Consider the following 23,040-nt stretch of genomic DNA (forward strand, 5'->3'; position numbering starts at 1 on the left):
GAGTGCCTTTCTTTGTACTACAAAACCTTCTCAAGTTCTTGGTCAAGATTATGATCCATTAAAGGCCTTGTGCCAATTCGTACGAAGGTCAAGGTTTCATGAAGTATGTTTGAGTCAAGGCTGAGAGAAATATGAAGATGAATTAGATGAGAACCCTACCCTACCATACCCAAAATAAAAATGCAAAAAGGGATATCTCATCCTAGGTTCACATGATCATGAATCCCAACTAATTCAAGTCATATACAAGCAGAATTCACTTTCAGATTCAAACCACTTCTTAGAAGGTTCAACCAAAACTTTGATAATTGGAAAAAAAAGTCCATCAAGTATCAGAAAAGATCCAAGAGATTCATAATTATTGATCACAAGAAATCCAAGTAGAGGGCTCTTTAGATGGAGCAAAGGACAATAATTACATTGAGAATCTTGAGGACCTAATGCTTAAGCTTATTCAATAACAAGTTTTCAAGGAGATGCAACAAGAAGTAGATTTCATGCTAAACTCATAGATTTTTGATGAGGTATGGTTATCAGATATGTTTCGTTGCCCAGAGAAATGGATCATATTAGAAATCTTAAAATTGGAATTCATGGAGCAAGCCTACATTTGAGTTTTTAGGAACTTGTGAGTTGCCACCTATTAGCTCACCATGGCATTTATTTCCTTCAACAATTTAATAGGTTTGAATGACTCATTTGGACCTATCAGAAGTAGGGATTTCCTACTATATACATATCACTACTACATTTGGACCTAAATTGTGACAGTAGGACATCACAATTGTGATAGCCACCCGTCACCCAAGTGACAAAAGCATGAATTGGCTCCTGTTGAAGGGACATCAGACTTTTGATGTCACAAATTGTGATGGATAAAACTATCGTAACTTGGGAGTAGGAAGGGACAAGAGTTCATGTTAAGCATCTAGGTGGCCATCATAATTGCAAAGCCCTTATGACAACTTCATTGTGGAAGCGACGTCGAGCTGTTAGGACAAGATGTTGTAATTGCACTGTCCTTGTTGTGCAAGTGATGGCTAGCCATCAAAACATTCTGTCACAATTGTGACGGCTAGTCAAATTATTAAAAAAAAATGTTGCTAGAGAATATTTTAATATATTTTGATATGTTAGCATTGTAGTCATTATTCATATCATATGTTATCATTGTAGTCTATACCATGGTTGTCTAACACACATATCTACTATGGAGCCTTTATATCCAACATATGGAGCCTTTATATCCAACCATTTGTTATAGGTTGGGGAATGTCTTCATGCCCGACATGCAAGGGATGCATCTGTATATGCAATTTTATCAACTTGGAAAACTATATTTGAACCTGCTAGCTAGGAACAATTGATTGTTCTTTTTATTGTACCTAATTTGATGAAAGTTCTACGAAATTGTAACAATCCAACTAATCAACAATTAGACCAATTTAACTAGCTTATGGCTTGGGCATCTGCTATTCCCATTTATCATATGGTTGCAATGTTGGAGGAAACATTTCTTCCAAAGTGGCAACAGGTTTTATATCATTGACTTTGTTCGAGTCCTGATTTTAATGAAGTTAGGGTGGAAAGGACTATTTTGCTTCAAGCTTCTTGCTAATGAGAGGATAAGAAGCCAACTAAATGTAGCCCTTGAAATGATGAATCAAGCTGTAGAGGGTAAGATTGCGGAACAACATGGGATATGGAAAAACTATATGCATATAATCCCATGTCCTTCATTAGTTTCACATCTTCTTGCAAATCACATAGTCTAAGATAAAAATAGTAAATTCATTAGGAGTCTGAAAACATAAAAAGGAATAGATTCATGATCTTCCATGGATAGTCCATTTATGGTCCCTCAAAACTCCCACGTTCTCTTTCATATAAATATTCATTTGAATAATCAGCATATGTCCCTCAAAACTCCACATGTTCTTACATATAAATATTCATTTGGGGGCCATTTGAATGTTAACTTCTCTCTAATAGAACCCATTTTCTTTTTTATGTCTACAATCATTTTAAAATTGTGAAAATAAAGGATGTGTATCTAGAAATGTTTTTCTTTCCCATATCACATCAAATGATGAAATTATAAATGAAAAAAGAAACTAAATAATACAACATTGATAAGTTGGTTCTTCTAGAGTCTCCTTCTGCATTTCTTGAAACCAAGAGATTCACACAATTAGCTATCATGCAATTATAGGTTAATGTTGAGCCTCACTTGGTTTTGAGAATAGTTTAATATTATCTACTAATCAGGGCCAACCATGTGAAGGTGGAAGCTCATTTTGTCCCACCCCCACCCCTAACATCTAAATTTCTCATTAGCATTAAAATATTTAAGAAAGGATCAATCTTTAAAGTACTCTACTCTTAGGGGAAGTCCATCTTCATTTCTTACGAGTGACTCATCACAATTCATTAGTGTTCTTGTACATCTAACATGGGTACATCCAGGAATGTCCTCATATTTTGATGCAATCCTAGTAAACTTGTTTGCATTCTATTAGGAAAGAACAATCCATTTTTCACCATCAACAAGTACTAGAGAAATAAAATCTAATGTTAGAGAACTGCCATAATTAAAAGAGATGACATAATTTTTTAGATTAAAACAATTGACATAAGTTCTAGAAAATTTATACACTTAACAATTTATTTTTCAGGTCATCCTTAAATTGGTCTCCATGTCTCCATATTGAAAGACAAAAGGCCATAGAGTGTCCAAGCTATAGGGTTCTACTGATAATACCATCTCCCCCATAGAGGAATCATTTATCAAGTTGCAAGTGCCCACCCTACTTGTTAGATTGTAAATGGAGAATGCACCTGCAATTGTGTTCTATATGCATGGACAATAGGCGGGGTTGAAAAAATGCACCATGTTTATATTTATTTAATAGGCCTATTAAGTTTTTAAAATTATAGATCATCATTAACATTATAATTCTAGCTACGATGGACAAGCAAGTCACCACATAGAAAGTTTTGATTTTCTTGCATGTTGAGGACATTACGTTAACCTATAAGAGTCAAAGTTACAATGTTTGTGATGGTCTATAAAATAAAATAACTAATTAAAGAATTCTAACAAAAATGAAAACCTATTGCATTTTCTTAGCTCCATCTGATGTCATATGCATATGAATTGAATTTGCATATTAAACTATGGCCTCCTTCTACATTGCATGAAACCAAGAGATTCACACAGTTAGTTTTCATGCAATCATAGGTTAATATTGAGCTTCACTTGGTTTTGATAATAGTTTAATATTCTCTACTAATCAGGGCCAACCACATGAAGGTGGAAGCTCATTTAGTCCCTGCTAACATCTAAATTCCCTATTAACATCTAAAATCTTTAAGAAAGGATTAATCTTTAAAGTACCTAGAAGTTGAGCTACACTCAAGGGAAGTCCATCTTCATTGCTCATGATGAATTCATCACAACTTTTTAGTGTTACCATACATCTAATGTGAGTACATCTAGAAATTTTCTCATCACCTCCTGTATAAAATGAATCCAATATTACAAAATCCCCCCTAAGAAATAATAGTTCAAGTGAAATAAACAAATGAAAAATGAGAGAGAAAAAGAGGAATCAACTTATCAATAGGCATTGCCATCACATCTATGTCCATGCTACATGTTGAGTGAATTTTATTGTTTTATTATTTAAATTTTGGAATATGTATGCAACTGGATCAATAAGCACCATAAAAAAGATCACTTTGTATATATACAAACATACACACACACACACGTGTGTGTGTGTGTGTGTGTGCGCGTGTGTATGTGTGTGTATATACATATACATATCTACATATATAAATACATGCATACATACATACATACATACATAGAGATCACAATGGCACACCAATGAAATGCAAAGGTCACAAGGGGGTGACAATGAAATGCATCAATCACAAGGGAATGACAACAAAATCCTAGATCTCCATTGATCTCCACCAATGTTTAGAGCCTGCCACCCTCGTTTAGTGCTCTCCATCCTCTTTCACATGCAACTCTCCACAATTGATCAACACAAATGGGGAATGATTAATGTCACATTTTTTTTTTTCATTTATAATCGATAATCCACAATCCACAAGATCTCTCTATATACATACATACATACATACATACATGGACACACAAATATGTGTGTGTATGTATGTATATATACACATATATACATATACATATGTATACATACATACATACATACGTATATACATACATACATATACACATGCATACATACATTTTGAATAGAAAGAAAATGGAAACCCTCTTTCCAACCCTAATTTTCAAAAGGAATGATCCAAATTAATTAAGCACAAAAGAGTGTTCAATACAAAAATGGATCAAGTAATGGAAAATCAGGGGAAAGAGGAGGTTATATACGATCTTTCTATTATGGGAGAGTATGTGCCAAAATCTTGAAATAGATAAAAGACAAATACCCACCTTGAATCGAGAAAATGCTATTTTCTAATATTTGTATGTAGTTTTTGGAAAATTTGCAATCTATTCTAGACTAGAAATGTCAAGACAAAGAAAACCCATAAATCTTTTGTCTTTTTGAAGGGAGGTCAACCTTGAGCTTGTTGGAGGGGCACAATATGACCCTAGGGCACAATTGTACCCAAAAAAGTTGACCTTGACATGCACTACTTTGACAAAAATTTTGTTCATAGATCTCGCAAGTTTGATAAAAAGGCTATCTGAATCTGCTCTCCGATTCGATGTTCCACACTTGTATCTGTAAGAAAGACAATTTTTTTTGGATGGGGTGTTTGCCTCAGTCAAACCCTAGTTTTGAATTAACCTTGAAATATAATTGAAATAATATATGCATAAACAAAGTAAATGGAACTATTCACCTTGCTTATATGGAAATCCTTGAATCCACAAGTACAAGTGCTCCAAATGTATGTAGGATGTCTCAACTCAATGTCATTAGATCTTCAACACTGATCTCGAATGTATCTTTTTGTAGAAGAAGGCTTGGATGAATGTGGATGAAATCATCAACAAGGGGCTCCATAAAGATTGAATCCTTCGATGGCTAACAATGGTCCTTCTTCATGAATTGGATGCTTGAACACTTGAATACTTGAATGCTTGGTAGATAGTAGAACTTCATTTCATGTAGGTGGATGTGCTAATAATAATTAGATAGCTTGTGCATAAAATGTAGATGATAACTTTTCTCTTAGAAATTGAATCACAAAAATGAGGGAAGAAGGCTTCCTTATATAGGAAGCTAGGGCACAAACTCCTAGAGAAGGTTGATATTGGAGCATTAAATCCGATTTAAAATTAACCTCTAGGAATAGACCTTGATTAAATGTAATTTAAGAGTCAACAATTCCAAAACCCAAAATAGTCGACTTAGAAGTGAGAAAAGAAACTTTCAAAAGCCTGAGATCTCGAAACTCTCAAAAATTGAAAATAGGACCTGGGGTCAGGGATGAGGTCGACCCTACCCTAGGTTAGGGTTGAGGTCATCCATGACCTAATTTAGGGTCCAAGTTGACCTTGAACCAAAAGGTCATCCTTGACCCAGAGGCCAAAGTCCTTAGTTTCACAGAGCAATTTTTTAGAAATAGGCTAGAAATAGAGAGAGAAGCAGAACAGGGGGAAAACAACTAGATCCATGCAAAGACCCATTCAAGGTGCTTGACATAAGCCTATACCATTTAATCAAAAGGCTAAACACTCTTAACATGGAAGTGCTTCCATTTTATGATGATACATTAAGCCCCCACTTTAGCAAGAGTAGGGAATTGATGCAAACTCTTGGTAAAATAGATCATAACAAAAATATAATCTTATTAAAATCAAAGGGACAAAGAAATCCTCAAGCCCCCTCAACTCAAAATCACAATAAGAGAGACATCTCTAGAAAAAGAGAAAAAGGAAAAGAGTGTGATTATCTTGCCCAATGAGAACTTATGTCCCATTGTGAACCACACAAGGAGAATGCACAACTAGAAAGATGGAATTGAACCATGTAGTGAATGTGGCTACTCACTAGTCAACCCATCACAAGGAGAATGCACAACTAGAAAGATGGAATTGAACAGTGTAGTGAATGTGGCTACTCACTAGTCAACCCATCAAGGATTCAGCCTTGAGAATATTCTATTCTATAAGAGTAAAATCAAAAGATATCCAATCTTAAGGACACCTTTGAACATAAGTGATCAACAATGTTTGAAACTGGAGGGATCAAGAGATCCTAAGATATAAATCCATACTTTAAGGATTATTCACTAATCCAAAAAAAGGAAAAGAGTATCTTGGAAAATAATATATATGTATTAAAAAGTGTGTGCGCGCAATAAGTGAGAAGAGTGTATACCTCCCTGTTAAAGTCATTGCAAACACTTTAACATGAGCAATGGCTTTGACAAAAACATAAATAACTCCATTGATTATGTTTGCATTATGAAATGCCCCTAGATGAAGATAAATCAAGGGAAATATCACATAAACATATAGAGAACACAGAAGGGATCTACCTATGGTGAGGTCAATATGATTCTAAGATAATATATATGATATTATTGCAAATGAATCAACATCATTCCCTGAAGAAAGTACAACTACAATCACTAAGGAGGAAAGATCACATAAGAAATACAAAGAAGAATCTTTTTCGACCATGACCTAGAGAACAAAAAGAGTCAGTGCTACCAAGTTGCAGATCCAAGTAGATTACATGAGGAAACATGTATGAACAATAGCACAAATACAACATAACATGAAACAACATATGGAAGAATAGAGATACATATAGAGAAATAATATGTCATGAACCCTCAAATTATGTACTTGCATATAACTATATATATTTGATAAATTATTAATCTCAAAATCTTATTATTAGATTGATTATTTGACATTTCATTATCAAAACTCAATCCAATGAAATATTTGATATTAACTACTAATCTCACAATCTTCATTATTTAGAATTAATTAATTACTAATTAATTAAATTGATTAATCATTAATTGATTATTAGTTATCAACTTTCATTTTTATTAACTATTAATTGATATTAATCGAATTCCATATTACCAACTCTTATAAGACATTATATTGATATTAACTATTCATATTATCAACCCTCATACTTATCATGTCTTTCCGTAAACATGTGAAGAAGGTTGAAAGTATGAATTGCGTCACTTGTCATGGTATAAATCATGGTTGACCACCGAATAGGAAAGGGAAACTTAGAAGTTTTGGCAATCTGGAAGTAAATTGCAGAAGTATAAGAAGTGTATTTAATAGCAAACGGGTACTATCCCATGTCTGCCATTGTGTCAGGGACGGGCAAAAGGCATGTACCATAGCATATTCGATGGGCTGATACGTTAATATCCACCGTTGGGTTGATATTTTTTTATAATCCATATGCATAGTGGCCAGGGGTGCTAAATTATAATTTACACCATCTTACATTAGCAATATATGGAATTATTTCCTTTCTGTTATTATCATGTAATAGAAAATTAATATATATAACTTTTAACATATATCTATGGACGGTGATTCTTTCTAACATGTAATAGTGAATGTAAATAAATAAGTCTTTTAATAATATTAAAAGTAAGATATACAACTATAAGATTAATATTAATAACTCATGTATTGAGTCACATGATGGATAGGGAGCATGCATAGGGGGAGGAGTAAATCGGTCGCGCTGGGGCAAATTGAATCCCAATATGGACTAAGGTCTGAGGGAGCCTCAAGATGAGCGTGTCCAAACTCAGAGCTACAATAAATCTTCCATTCATCATGGGACCAACTACAAGGGCAACAATTATAAAATTCTATCCATAACAATAGCATTATGTGTTTTTCTCTTAAGAATAACCCAAATTCAAGATGAAATCTCTCTCTAACATTAATTTGTGTATTTATTTATGTTTTAGGACCATTAAAATTTTTGACCTAGTAGAAAGGGTCATTATATAATACAATAGGTTCGATTCTTTTATCACCTTGCACCAATGAAGTAACAAAGATCATAAAAAAGAGTCTAACAACATTTAGCAGACATATTATGGGAGAAGCACAGTACAATAGACAAACACACAAAAAATACTACCATGAAGAAGTAGCCAATTAAGCATGTCACCTACCCTCCCCATCTCATTTTTTATCATTTATGGAAGGTGGGTAACTCGCAAGAGGGACTATATCGAACACCATAGGAATAATAACAAGTTCCACACAAGGATCATCTTGAGAATCATAAAGTTCAATACTAAGTGTTAATTGTGAGGAAAGCATATTAAGTAAATCAACATCAATGTCAATAGTTTCATATTCAGCATTAACATCATCAGTATTATCAAGAGTATCTTCATCATCTAAATTAATCAAAATAGGATCTAAGATACAAATAGAATCATTAGAATCAGATAACTTAACACCGTAATTAGTAACAACTTCTTCTAACACATCATACATAGTTGTATCCAAAGAAGACAAAGATTTCTTAAGAATAGAATAATGAGCTTTAGCTTGAGCATGATAATTTTTACGACATTCATTAGCAGATCGGTTATGTTTTGCTTTACTTGAATTTTTTTGAGAACTAGGACAAACAATTACAGATCCTTTACAAGTTCTATAGGAGAATTAATAGGATTACTAGCAGACTAACAAGCAATAGGAGAAGCTTTGTTAACAGATGTAGAAGCCATAGATAAAGGAGGTATAGAAGGTGTAGGCAAAAGACCACGGTTAAGATCCTTAGGAGGTAAGCTTAACTCAAGAATCTTCCACTTCTTACAAACTTGATATGAATGAAAAAGATGATCAACCTGAGTAGGACATGAATTAGGTAAAGAAGGTCAAAACACGTCAATAGTAGATGCATCCTTGGGCCTAGAAGTATGGTATAAACTATGATTAACCATCTTCACTTCATCATCACTTCATCATCATAAACAAACTTAAGACATTTATGAATACGTGAAGCAACAACATGCATGACACTTAACCATGGTAAACCAAGCTTAGCTTGAACTTTATCAGAAGTAGGAACAACAACAAAGGTAGTTTTCACAATCTTTCCACAAAGTTCAACTGGTAAATCAATAGAACCAAATGATGGATAAAGAAAACCATTACAAGTTTGAATCCATACATCCGATCTATCATAAAAATCATGTTGCAAACTTTTCATAAAAATATTTTCTTTTGTAATAGCATTGACTAAGGAGGTAGGATCAGGTATCTCAACAATCTTAGCATAAATATAAAGGGGACCATCGAGAGCTTTAATAGTCTTAGAATCATCAAAGGTAATAAAAGTTCTTGAGGTTATTTTTGCTTAGGTTGTTGAGTTTTAGGTTGGGGCTTCAATTAAGGTTTAGGTTTCAATTGAGGTAGAGCTGAAACTTGAGATTGAAGCAAAGGTTAAGATTGAGGTGGAGATATAGATTGAATCACATGCTCCACTTGATTAACCACATGAGTAAGATCATGAATCTTTGAATCATACACAATATCCATAGAAGATGGTTGAGCAATAGTATTAGTATCATGTGTAGGTAAAGGATTCATATAGATTTAAAAATTTTGATTAGGAGGAGAAACAAACTTATTCCCACTACCATCAAAATTATCAACAGATAAGCATTAGAATTAATTAAGTCCCAAACCTTATGTTTTAAAGAATAACATTTTTCAGTATCATGATCATTTTGGCAATGATATTGAAAAAAAGATTTCGGATCAAAACATTTAGCCACCATTGTAGCAGGTAAAAGAGGTTGAATAGGAGGTAAAGTAATCATATTAGTAGTTAGCAAACTATTCATAATAGAATGTAAATATTTAGAGAGAGGAGTAAATGTACAATTCAATCAAAAGAAGTAGGTGCAGAAGTGGCATTGTGAGATGCAACAACAACTTGATCAGCAACTGCATTTTCTTGTTTATTTATCTTGACATAGTTGTTAAATTTCTAAACTTTATTTGGATTAGGAACAACATCACATTTATCAACGGGAACAAGAGCCATTGGAGTGGTGCTCTCAAATTGAATCCCAACGGTCAGTTCCATTTTGGGGGAAATTAGATTTAATGAGTTTTAGGCATAACTAGGCATTGAAACTAATCCAAATTGGTTAGAATAGATGTAAGGGATTTTGTCAAGTCAATTTTGAGGCATTGCACAGAGAGAGTAGTATTGGTATTCATCAATTGTATGAACTGTGTAAAGAGAGCCAATAGAAACTTCATTTTTATGGTGGCTTGACTATCATTGATTTCTTGTAGTCTTATGATATCATAAGCCTTTTATCATATTTTTTGATTAATTCCTAATGCACTGAGATTTGTGAAGTTCATTCCTTTCAAGTTTGTTGTTGTTGCTTTAAAGGTTTCATTATTTTTATTAACAAGTTTGAGTTTCTACTTGAAATGTTGATCATTCCATAAATGTAGGAGTTTGATTCTCATGGAATGAGTAAGCATATGTACAAATCATATCTAACAATATTTTGATAGGAAGTTCTAAGGATTCATGATCACCATTTAAGTTTATGAAGCAAAGGGCACTAAATTCATGGCTATGGAGCATCAACATGAGTTCTAGCCATTAAAGGTTGGTATTTAATGATTGAAAGTACTTTGGTATATTGGAGACAAGGTGAAGAAACCTTCAATTGAGTTTGTAGGTGCTTGGAAGGAAAATATTTAGAAAATGCTACCTTTAAGGGTTCGTAGGAGCTTGATTTGGGGCTTTTGGGGTTACATAAGTTTTGGGACTAATTCCTTTTGGATTTGGAACATTTATAACATAAGGAGAGACTTTACAGATTTTTGGGTATTGGGAATATAAGAAAATTGTAGTTGCTTTTTTAAATTGCCCTCTTTTCATGCATTTTTGAGCCACAATATGGTAACAAGAAGATATGGTCCAAAGGAAGACATGGAACCCTTATGATATGTTGTAGTGTGACTTAATGGGTATCTGAATCGACCATTTTTTTGGGGAATGTTTTGGATATTTTGAAAGGAAAGTTCATTTTTCTATCACTATAAGGCTATTGGAAAATCAATTAGGCCTCTAGGACAGTTTGAGGAATTTAGGTGTTGGACGTTGGATGTTACTTGAGGACCAAAAATTATTTCAAACCTTTTGAATCCACCTTGATTTGGGCTAAGACACCCATCCTAGTCATTGGGGAGGTGTTGGAGTTGTTTATGTTCTTTTTTCTTTGTAGAGGGTTTGGGGAATCTTGTACTTCCCTTATAGGTTTAAGTGGCATTAACTTGGTTTTGACTCCTATTAGCCAAAATTCCCTCCCACCAAAAATCAAATACAAAAGATAGGCTGCTCAACGATCACCTAAGGCTTCATTTTTTAAATATTTGAAAGGTTCTCATGAAATAGTTTAACTTTGGCTATATTCTTTTATCCTAGGTCTCGCGACCCTTATTGCTCTTTTTTGTTTTTTTGCCTTCAAAGTTTAAGTTGTGACTGTGTGATCACCCCTTGGTCACATAGTCACAACAAGTCAAGTGCTAACTGGAGTTCAAGTGGTGAGGGCATGATTACACTATGTTTGCATCATTGCAGAGTTAGTTGACATAACCAAGGTCAGGATTCCAATAGGGAGACTTCATCATTTCACTTGGTCTCAAGGTTAAATTGGAAAACCATGGTTTAAGTTGCAACGATGTGATAAGGAAAAATCTTTAATGCTTTAGAGATACATTCTGTGCCATTATATCTCCCAGGCTTTATGGTCTACATACCATCATGAGGAGTTAGGCCAAAACTATAGTTAGAGTTGCGATCGAGCAATTCCATTTGTTTCTCTCAATCACAAGGTTAAGAGATGAACCTTTGGTCATGGTGGTTAGTCTTTGTAGGATCACAATGGTTAGTAAGAAATAAAAGGAGTAGGCGGAAAGGTAGCAATGATGGTGTGTTAGCATGGTCATAGGATTGGTCTTATTTGGAAAGGAAGGTGGTAAGGCCGTGATTATATGCAATGGTCAAAGAAGGAAGAATTCACGGAGTGGCAAGATATGACAATATAATTGGCCCTGTGGCTCTTCTTAGTTGATTGATTCTAGTTGACCAATAACATGGCTAACTTGGTGTACTAATAAACAAAGGAAGCAACTCTCTGATAGCGAATCTAGTCTTGTGATCTCTTGTAGCCAATTTCATCATTCTCCAGGTCTAATAATATAAAGGAATGCTCAATCACCACCTTTTGATCCATTTACTTAGTAATAATGTTAATGGTCATCGTTCCTATCTTTTTAGAGATTTGTTTGGTGAACAAGTAATCTTCCCGCATTTAAATTTGTGCCATGATCATATCTTTTCCATATTTGCAGTAACTATCCTCTATAATCTTGAATACAGTTGTTGAGTTCAACCTTAGGGTAGAAGCTATTTAAGTTATGCTTGAGCTATAAAAGCATGTTTTGTAATCTTTTGAACAATCAACTCTTCTCCATCTTCTCTAATATTGCTCTGCAAGTTCATTGTAAATTCTCTTTGTCTTTGGACCTAATGATATTCTAACTTATCTCATTCAACGATTGATGTATTGTGCAAGATATATTTGCCCCTCTTCAATATTTTGTGGCTATTAGCAACTTACATGATTGTATCTCTTTTGACCTATGAATGATATATAAGTGAACTCTCTTCTTCCTTGTATTATTCATTTTGGTTATTTGATCTACATGTGATTTTTGGATTTAAACAAGTCTAAATCTATATATCTTTGATGTGATGATAGTTCACGTGTTCATGTATGGGTAGAGATTGGTTTGAACACTCTATTTTGGTGCATCACCTCCTTAGGATAGATTAGGTTAGTGTCGCATGCATGTCTTCTTCCCTTTTTCCCTTTGAGAGTAGTTAGGTGCATCCTGATAGTAAAGGAAGCTGACCTTCTCCAGAGACTCAACCTTATAGTTCAAATCCCACAACTTGGAGGTTTCCATGTTTTACAAAGTTGTCCTTAGGTAAAAAATTTGGATAAGGGTGCAATCTTTTATGAAAAAAGTTTTTGGCATGCCCAGTGGGACAAACATATTGAAGATTACAAGTTCAGTGGTATCAAAGAGAGATTTCATGCTCATGTTGAAGAGGTAGTACTGCCTTCAATGTTCAAGCCTTCAAGAGGCTCATTCTCCAAGTACTTGGTGACTCCAAGCCTCAAACAAATCTAATTTTCAAGACCAAGTTGCCAATTGATGCTCAGAGCACACACAAGGGCATCTTCTAGAGGTAATTTTTAGTATTGAGAGCTCTCATATAAAAATCCTAGAAGAAAGAAGACTAGATTGTCTCTATCACCAGTTAGGAGCACAAAAGAGGTCCATACACCAACAAGATCTCTGTTTACTCCTCTTGTTGATAGATCACAACCTAGGTTTCCATATGCTCATATCAATATTCCACTTTTTTATATGACACAACCTAGAGCTCATGCATTTGCCACCTTTAGTGGTGGGAGACCTCTCCTCTTAGCTCAAATACATGATATTTGAGTATCAGCCCTCATAAGTATACCTAACTTCACTAGTGAAAATTCCATCTCCCTTGTAGAACATATTTACGAGATTTCAAATGTCTATAATATACTTGGTATTGTAGAGGATAGTGTAGCAGTTAGGTTTCTACCCTCATCCCTAAAAGGGAAAGCATTGCAATGGTATAGAGGTTTTCCTCATAACTCTATTACTATTTGGGATGGGTTAGGAGTAGGGATTTGTAAGCATTTTGAGGATAAAAGTGATTACCTATCACTTTTAGAGTAGTTGACAACTATCAAGAGAGCACTCCATGAATATATGACTGATTTTAATTATAGGTTTCAAAAGACATAGGATAACATACCCACTCTAGTAAAGCCTTCCCCTAGTAATGCATTCTTGTATTACCTTTGAGCCCTTAATAGTGATATTTCTACCACTCTGTAATCTATGGGATGGGACACTTTACCAAATGCTAATGAGATTTCCATAAGAGTGAAAAATATCCCAATACAGGGAGGGAAGTTAGCACCAAGGCCTTCTTTCCTAACATGCCCACCCATCATCCTTTTGTAGCCCCTATTCCTACTTCCTCTGCAAGTCAACCCCTTGGTATGGTCCCAATAGCCTCCACATCTTCTAATGAAGTTGATAGGGTTGAGATCATGATGTAGAATATAGATAAGAGGTTGAAGGATCAAGAAAAGAGGATGAAGGACAACAGTGCAGTGATGCAAAAAATGAGAAATGAGTTGGTGAATATGAAGAGATAAAAAACTCAAAATAATAAGCCTTACCACATCAATATCATGCTACCATACATAATAGATCCCCAAACTAGAGTCATGTCCCATACAATCATAATAAACCTATCAAAAATTCCTAATACACCCTTAATATTGATGTATATAGGGTTATGAATAGTCAACTTGTGGTTATCTTAATCCTTAATTAAGTCATGTTATCATTATTATATTATTATTTATGTAGGTAGGTCAGCCTAGGTGTTATGAAGGGTTGTGTCTATTCAACCTAAGCATAATTAGGTATATATAGGAGGTTGTGAGTCTTATTTCAACAACATATTGTGGAGTGTGTTCTCATTGGAGATATTTGGAGGTTTCCCCCTCAAAGTGGCATATTACTCTAAGTTATTATCAAGTATTTATATAATATTTCATATTATTTCTTCTATTGTGCAAGTTATTTCATTACAAGTGGTATCAGAGCATGATATTGGCACCATAGGGGCAAGATTTTTTCTGAACATTGGGGCAATTTTGGGAAGAGCATAACGTTCAGATTTTAGTGAAATTCTCAAATATTTTTAAAGGGTTTTTGAAGACTATATTAAAGAAACTATAGTCCAAAATTTAGAGGAGTTGGAGAAAATTTGAGAAAATTATTGCACAATTACTATTTCTATACAATTTATTGAGATCTTCATATCTCTCACATCTCGCTGAATTGGAGTATAACTTGTATTGGGTTTTTGAATACTAGTAGAGGAGCATAAATTTCAAAGCTTGGAGAAATTTTGAAAAAAAAGCAAGATATTAATAAATTAGGAAATTTCTCTCTCAAGACAATACATTTGCTAATTTGTTTTGGGATTTTTTTTCCAAGTAAGGGTATCTTGGCCCTAGTAAGTTAGAGTAAATAAAGAAATAAATAAATCAAAGAATTTACATTTCATTTGTGTGATTTATTTCAAGAATATTGGTTTCCATCATGACAAAGCCTTCAACAAGAGGCAAAAAGAATGCTACCACACTGGGGAAATCCTCTGATCAAGATTAGGAAGCAACACAGGATAGTAATTCCAATTAAGAATTTAGTAAGTTTAAGGAAGAGGTTAAGAGGGATATGTATGACCTATGAGGAGATATATCAGATATACAAATCATGTCAAGCACCTATATGAATGAAACAAGGAAGGAGCTCTTAAGCAATCAAGGTGAAACCTTTCAGTCGACTAATAATCACACAAATTTTATTAATCATACAGGATCTAGGAATTTTTTTCCAAAGGTGGATATGCACAAATTTGATGGAAATGATCCTCTAACGTGGATAAATCAAATGGAGATTTTTTTGAAGTACATCAAATCACTTATGGACAAAAGGTCACAATGGCTTCCTTATATCTAGAACCTGATCAATTCATTTAGTATCATTGGCTCTGTACTCATAGGAGGAAAAAAGGTCTCATTGTATCATGGTCAATTTTTATAGAAGAAATCCAAGCACAATATAGCAATAGTGCGACAAAAAACTTCTTTAGCCAACTTGCTAAGCTTCAACAAATAGGATCAGTTAAGGATTATATTCAAAAATTCCAAAATCTATCCTTAAGAATGGATACAATTATAGAGAACTTGAATGATTTATTCTTGAGTGGTCTTAAGGATCACATTCATCATGAGGTACACATGTTTTGTCCCAACTCAGTAAATAAGTCATTTATATTGGCGTGGAGGGTAGAGGAGAAGTTCTTGAATCCTAGAAATAAAGGGGCTACTGTGACAAGAGAAAAAGGATATTCAACACCTTCTCTTCCTCAACCTGCTAGGTTGACTCCAGTACAACAAATTGAGGAGAAAAGAGAAAAAGGGTTATGTTTCAATTGTGATAGCAAATATAGTCGAGGACATAAATGTAGTGAAAGAAATTGTTCTATATTGAAGGTCCAAGTGAGGAAGAAGAGGATGAGCCCATATTAGAGGAATATAGGGAGTTAGGTGAGGAATCAAATGATTCTCAACTGATCATTTCTTGTCATGCACTTTCAGGTTTCAATGCACCACAAACTCTCAAGGTAGTGGGTTTCTTAAAGAAGTAGAAAGTAACAGCATTGATCGACTTAGTTAGCACTCATAATTTCATCAATAAAAATTTGACAACTCTTCTAATTTTTTAAAATATATCCAGCCCCAAATTTTTAGATTTTGATTGTAGATGGAGGCATAATTAGTTGTTTAGGGAAGTGTCATAGCATCAAATTATCATGGGAGATTATTAACTTGATACCGCAATGTATGCAATATCCATGGGTGCAGTGGATATTGTTCTAGGAGTACAATGGGTTAATATATTGGGAATAATTGAGATGAACTTCCAAGAACTATTCATGCAATTTCAATCAAAAGGAAAGGTAGTGGAGCTAAGGGGATTGAAGGAAAAATCCCCACAAATGGTAAGCTCTCATCAAATGCAAAATCTTCTTAAGAAAGGTGTAGATGGATTTGTGGCCCAATTATGTTCATTAGAAGTTTCTTGATCTAATGCTCTTACTCATCCAAATTTACAAGCAATAATTGATTGTCACTCAATGATTCTTGGAGATATACCTAAAGGACTTCCTTCTAAGAGGGATCATGACCATGCCATACAAATACTTCCAAGGAGCCAACCACTAAACATTAGACCTTATAGGTACCCACACTTACAAAAAAGTGAGATAGAAAAAATTGTTCAAGAAATGCTACTGGTAGGAATTATTAGGCATAACCAAAGTGCATAATCCTCACTTGTTGTGATGGTACATAAGAAGGATGAAACTTGGCACATGTTTCTAGATCATAAAGTGCTCAACAAGTACACCATTAAAGATAAGTTTCCTATTCTAGTCATCTATGATCTTCTAGATGAATTAAATGGAGCTCTATATTTTACCAAGTTGGATCTTAGATTGGGTTATCACCAAATTTGGATTAAGGAGGAATATATTTGTAAGACAACATTTCAAACTCATGAGGGTCATTATGAATTTTGATGATGCCATTCGATCTTACAAATGCACCATCTACATTCCAAAGTTTGATGAATTCAATTTTTAAGAAATTCTTGAGAAAGTTTGTGTTAGTGTTTTTTGATGATATATTAATTTATAGAAAGACTTGGAAAGAAGATTTGCAACATGTAGATCAAGCATTACAATTACTTGAAGAACATCAACTCTATGCTAAGACATCCAAGTGTGCTTTTGGTCTTAAGGAGGTAGAGTATTTGGGACACATAGTCTCACATGAAGGAGTAAAGGTGGACCCTAACAAAATTAAGGCCATCATGGAATGGCTTATTACAATAACTATTAAGAAGTTGAGGGGTTTCTTAGGATTGATAGGAAACTATAAAAGATTTGTGAAGAATTATGGTCATATAGCAGCACCCCTTACCACTCTATTGAAGAAGGATTCTTTTCATTGGAATGAATCTACTAATGTATCGTTTGGGAAATTGAAGAAGGCTATGTGTACAAATCCAGTGCTTGCCACTCCAAACTTCACCAATGAATTCATTATGGAATATGATGCTTATGGAAATGGGATAGGAGCAGTTCTCATGCAAGAAGGTCAACCAATTTCTTTTGAGAGTCATCAATTAAAAGATAAAAATCAACCCAAACCTATTTATGAGAAGGAAATGCTAGCAATCATTCATGCAGTTAAAAAATGGAGGCCTTATTTAATGGGTTGACACTTCAAGGTTAAGACAGATCATGATAGCCTAAAATATTTTTTTGAACAAAGACTATCATCAGAAGATCAACAAAAATGGGTCACTAAGATGTTTGAATATGACTTCGAAATTGTATACAAGAAAGGGAAGGAAAATATTGTGGTCGACGCACTTTCTAGGAAGGATGAAAAAGATGAAGCCTTATTGTGTGCCCCTTCAATATTACAAAAAAAATGGGTGGTAGAAGCTAAAGAAGAGTGACAAAATGATGTTGCAACAAGTAATCTCATCCAAAAAATAAAAAGTGACTCTAGTAGTTCGAAAAAGTTTTTTTAAAAGGGGGATATTCTTTGGTATAAAGAGCGGTTGTATCTTTACAAGAATTCCACTCTTAAACACAAGATTCTCAAAGAACTACATGAGTCCCCAATTGGTGGTCATTCAGGATTTTTGAAAACATATCATCGGGTCAAGCAATATTTTTTTTGGGAAGGGCTAAAAGGTGATGTTCAAAAATTTGTGGTTGAATGTTTGGTTTGTCAAAGAAATAAGGGGGAAACAATTAAGGCACCAGGTCTCTTGCAACCTTTATTTATTCCTAGCCAATGTTGGGAAGAGGTATCCATGGACTTCATCACAGGGCTTCCCAAATCTAAAGGTCATAATGTCATCATGGTAGTAGTTGGTCACCTCACTAAATATATTTCATTGCATTATCACATCCTTTTACAACAAGTATAGTTGCAAAATTTTTCTTGGAGAATATCCAAAAGCTACATGGTACACCTAAGGTTATTGTTAGTGATCATGATCCTATCTTTACTAGTCACTTTTGGAAAGATTTATTGTCATGTTTGGGTTCTCAATTGGCTCATAGTTCTTCATACCATCCTCAATCAAATGGGAAAACTAAGGTTATTAATAAATGTTTGGAAGGATATCTATGTTGTTTCACTTTAGAAAAACAATGTCAATGGGTAGATTGGTTGCCTCTACCATTTATTGTCATGTTTGGGTACTCAATTGGCTCATAGTTCTTCATACCATCCTTAATCAGATGGGAAAATTGGGGTTGTTAGTAAATGTTTGGAAGGATATCTATGTTGTTTCACTTCAAAAAAAAAATCTCAATGGGTAGATTGGCTGCCTCTTACAGAATGGTGGTACAATACTTATTTTTATAGCTCATCAAAAATATCTCCATTTTTGGCACTTTATGGATATAATCCTCCTTCCATCACAACATCATTAAAGGTGTCACCAAGAGTTTAGGCATTAAAGGACCACTTGATTCATCAACAAGAAGTGCTTTTAGGACTCAAGGAGAATTTATCTATGGCACAAAATCAAATGAAATAACAAGTAGACCAACATTGTAGTGAAAGAAATGTTGAAGTTGGGACTAGATCTTCTTGAGATTTCAGTCTTACAAACAAATATCAATGAAGAAACAAAAAAAGAATAATAAGTTGTCTCTAACATATTATGGACAATACCAAAGCATGCAAAAGATTTCTAGTGTTGCCTACAAGCTTGAGTTGCTACCAGCATCAAAGATACATCTAGTATTTCATGTCTTTTGTTTGAAGAAGGTAATTGGGTAGAATATTCCTACTCAAATAGTACTACCAAAAATTGATGAAGAAGGAAGAATAATTTTGGAAACAGAGTGCATTCTTCAAACATGTACGAAGAAGCTGAGGAACAAAATCCTAACTTAGTATCTCATCCAATGGACAAACTTAGTAGTTGAAGGGGCCACATTAGAGGATGAGGAGTTTATTCAAATGAGTCCACACTTGGTTAGCATTGAAGACAATGCTTCTTTCAAGAGAGGGGGAATGCTAAACCCTTAATATTAGTGTATATAGGGTTATGAATAGTCAACTTGTGGCTATCTTAATCCTTAATTAAATCATTTTATCATTATTATATTATTATTTAGGTAGGTAGGTTGGCCTAGGTGTTATGTAGGGTTGTGTCTATTCAACCTATGCATAATTAGGTATATATAGGAGGTTGTGAGTTTTATTTCAACATTATATTGTGAAGTGTGTTTTCATTGGAGATATTTGGAGGTTGCCCCCTCGAAGTGGCCTATTACTCTCACTTATTATCAAGTATTTATATAATATTTCATATTATTTCTTCTATTGTGGAGGTTATTTTATTACAATTCCCATGCTACGAATACCAACCTAAATGCCCCCTACAATCAAAATAGACCTATCAATACCCCCTATTATGAATACCAACCTAAATAGGGCTTTAGTTCCTCAAAAAAATCTTGCTCAAGATCAAGAGTTCTTCCCTTCTTGTAACTGATCCTATGGATATTGCATGTGTTAGAAGATAGAATCTTACTTGGCATTAACTACTTAGGAGCAAGTAGTTGACTAGAAACACAATGCTAATCAACCTACTAATGTTTCTCACCTATGACAACAAGGTTATTATTCTTTCATGAACCATCATTCAGAGGAACACTACCATACCAATCATGATGCCATAGCTCACAACACCAGAAGTAAGAGAAGGGATATTGAGGATGCCATTCCTCCACTAGTTCAAGCTTCATCTTTAGAGGCTGCTCCTCATGTACCAATGATGAATGGGCAATCTGATGTTACTTCTTGACATAAACTATATTTGAAAAAATATATTTGATCTTGCGAGCTGGGAACAATTGATTGTTCATTTTATTGTAAATCTAATGATACTTTTATAGAGCAAGGGCATGAATATCACAAGGGCATGAGGTAAAAATTAAATCAAAGAGTAAGAGCACAAAGATCACAAGGACATAGTATGACAACAAAATTGCAGAGAAAGGGCATGATGACAAAATGCAGAGATCATAAGGGCATGATAAAAATGCATTGATTAGAAGGGCATGACAATGTTCAGAGGTCTTCACTCTCATTTGGAGCTCTCCAACCTCTTTTGCACATAACTCTCCACAATCAAAACAAATGGGGAATGATATATTTCATGTTTTCCTTTTTTTTTTGGTTTATACTCATGTGTGTGTCACAATTATGATGCTAAAGTTAGTATTGCAACTATGTTAGGGACAATTGCAAAAGAAAACATGAAATTACCCACAAATTACATCACTATCACAATTTGACCCCAAATATTATAGTGTATGTTAGAAACTTTATTGTGTTGGTATCATTTTTGGCTTGTCTACACTTTCTCCTGCCAAGTCCTATGTTGTCTTCCTTATAATTTGTGACCTTATGATAATGCACTAATTTTCAAATTTGTTGGGTTCATCCTATGTATTTTTAGTCCTTGTCCCCAGTTAGATCCAACAATTTCCTTGGTATTTAATTTTCCCAAACTTATTGTTAGTATTGGAGAACATGTAGCATAACTGACATGTTGCATTCATGACTGCGTTTGTCTTTAATGACAACATAGTATGATTTCTGTGAAGACTAGCATAGTAGCAGACATTGATCATGGTTGTACACACAAAGTTTTGATATTAGGTGAAGCACGGTTAAGAAAATATTTTACACTATGTCTTGATGACAAGGTTAAGTGTGCATGAAGTAAGTAAAATATATATAGATGATATGCTTGATTTACAAAGAGTAGTACAAAGACAAAGTAACTAAATTTAGTAGTTTCTGATGATTGGATTGTATCTCCTAACATAGATAGAATTGGGATTTGTGAAGTTATATAGTGAGAAAGGATAGAATTTTGGTGACATCAATGAGTGCGCAAGGTTTGGAGTCACACAAGTGAGAAGTTGTAAAGATTGTGAGCTGACAATCTTGTGAGATTATGAAATATTTATCTATCTTATTGTAGTCCTATTATAATTAATTTAGAAAGCCTCAAGGCTGACTCAAGAAATTTTTTTGTGGACATGGTATAAAGTAAAGTATTTTCATTGGTTGTAAAGTGTGTAGCATATAAATTGTAATTGAGAAAGTGAAAACAAAAGAAAAGTATTTAGTAAATTCTAGTAAGCAATAGAAGCAATTATTGGATGCGAAGTTTGTGATTTGGTATCAAGATTAGAAGGAGAAGAAATTTGGTTGATAAAAAAGAGGAAGAGGAAGTACAAGTGCACTTAATTTCTATTATTTTGTAAGGATTAATACAAAGATCATTTAAACAATGGGATCATTGGTCTTGCTCCTGAAGCTATTTGGACAGTGGGTCCATCTACCTTCTACAACTCCTAATAGGGTTGGAACAAATCTTAACAAGGTTGGAATCTCCTAATAGGGACTGATATGTAATGAATGTTTTTATTGAATCCTACTAGAGTCCATCGTCTAACAAGGAATATTTATATTAGTAAATTATCTTGTGGGTACCATCCCCACAGAGGTTTTCCCTCTGATCAAGGGTTTTCCTAGTTAACATATCTAGTGTTATTATGTATGAGTATCTTAGTATAGTTGTTGATTATATTTCTCATATGGTTAAGTTTTAATAAGGTTAATAATTATTGTAATATTTGGATGACTGATTCAACCCCCCCTGCCACCCCTGCAAACCCCCACCCCCCCTGCCATCTCTTAGTTATATCAGTGGACTTTGTAGTCTAACAATTGGTATCAAAACCTCAAGTCCTTGAAGAGAAAATTTTACAACTTTGGGAGATCAATGGTGAGATACTTTAGAAAAGATAGTCCTAAGTTTAATGGGGTTAACTATGATAGCTAGAAAGTAAAGATGAAGACTCATTTTCTATGTATAGGCCTAGGATATTGGATTTTGATAAATAATGATAAAGATATTGTAAAAGAAGAGAAGGTTGAAGAATACAAAAAAGCATACAAAGATTTATTTATGTGCACTATAAGAGCCAAAGAATCCTTATTGATAGCTCTTCATGAGAATGAATATATTTAGATAAAGTCACTAGTAACATCTCATAAAATTTGGAAAGATTTAGAATCTAATTTTGAAGGAGATAAATATAGACAAAGAGTAATATTACATAATTGGATATGTTTGTTTCAAGATGCTGAAATGTTGGAAGATGAGTTCGT

The sequence above is a fragment of the Cupressus sempervirens genome, chromosome 8, assembly GCF_028749045.1.
Source record: "Cupressus sempervirens isolate cs-2001-9-10 chromosome 8, ASM2874904v1, whole genome shotgun sequence".
NCBI classification, from domain to species: domain Eukaryota; kingdom Viridiplantae; phylum Streptophyta; class Pinopsida; order Cupressales; family Cupressaceae; genus Cupressus; species Cupressus sempervirens.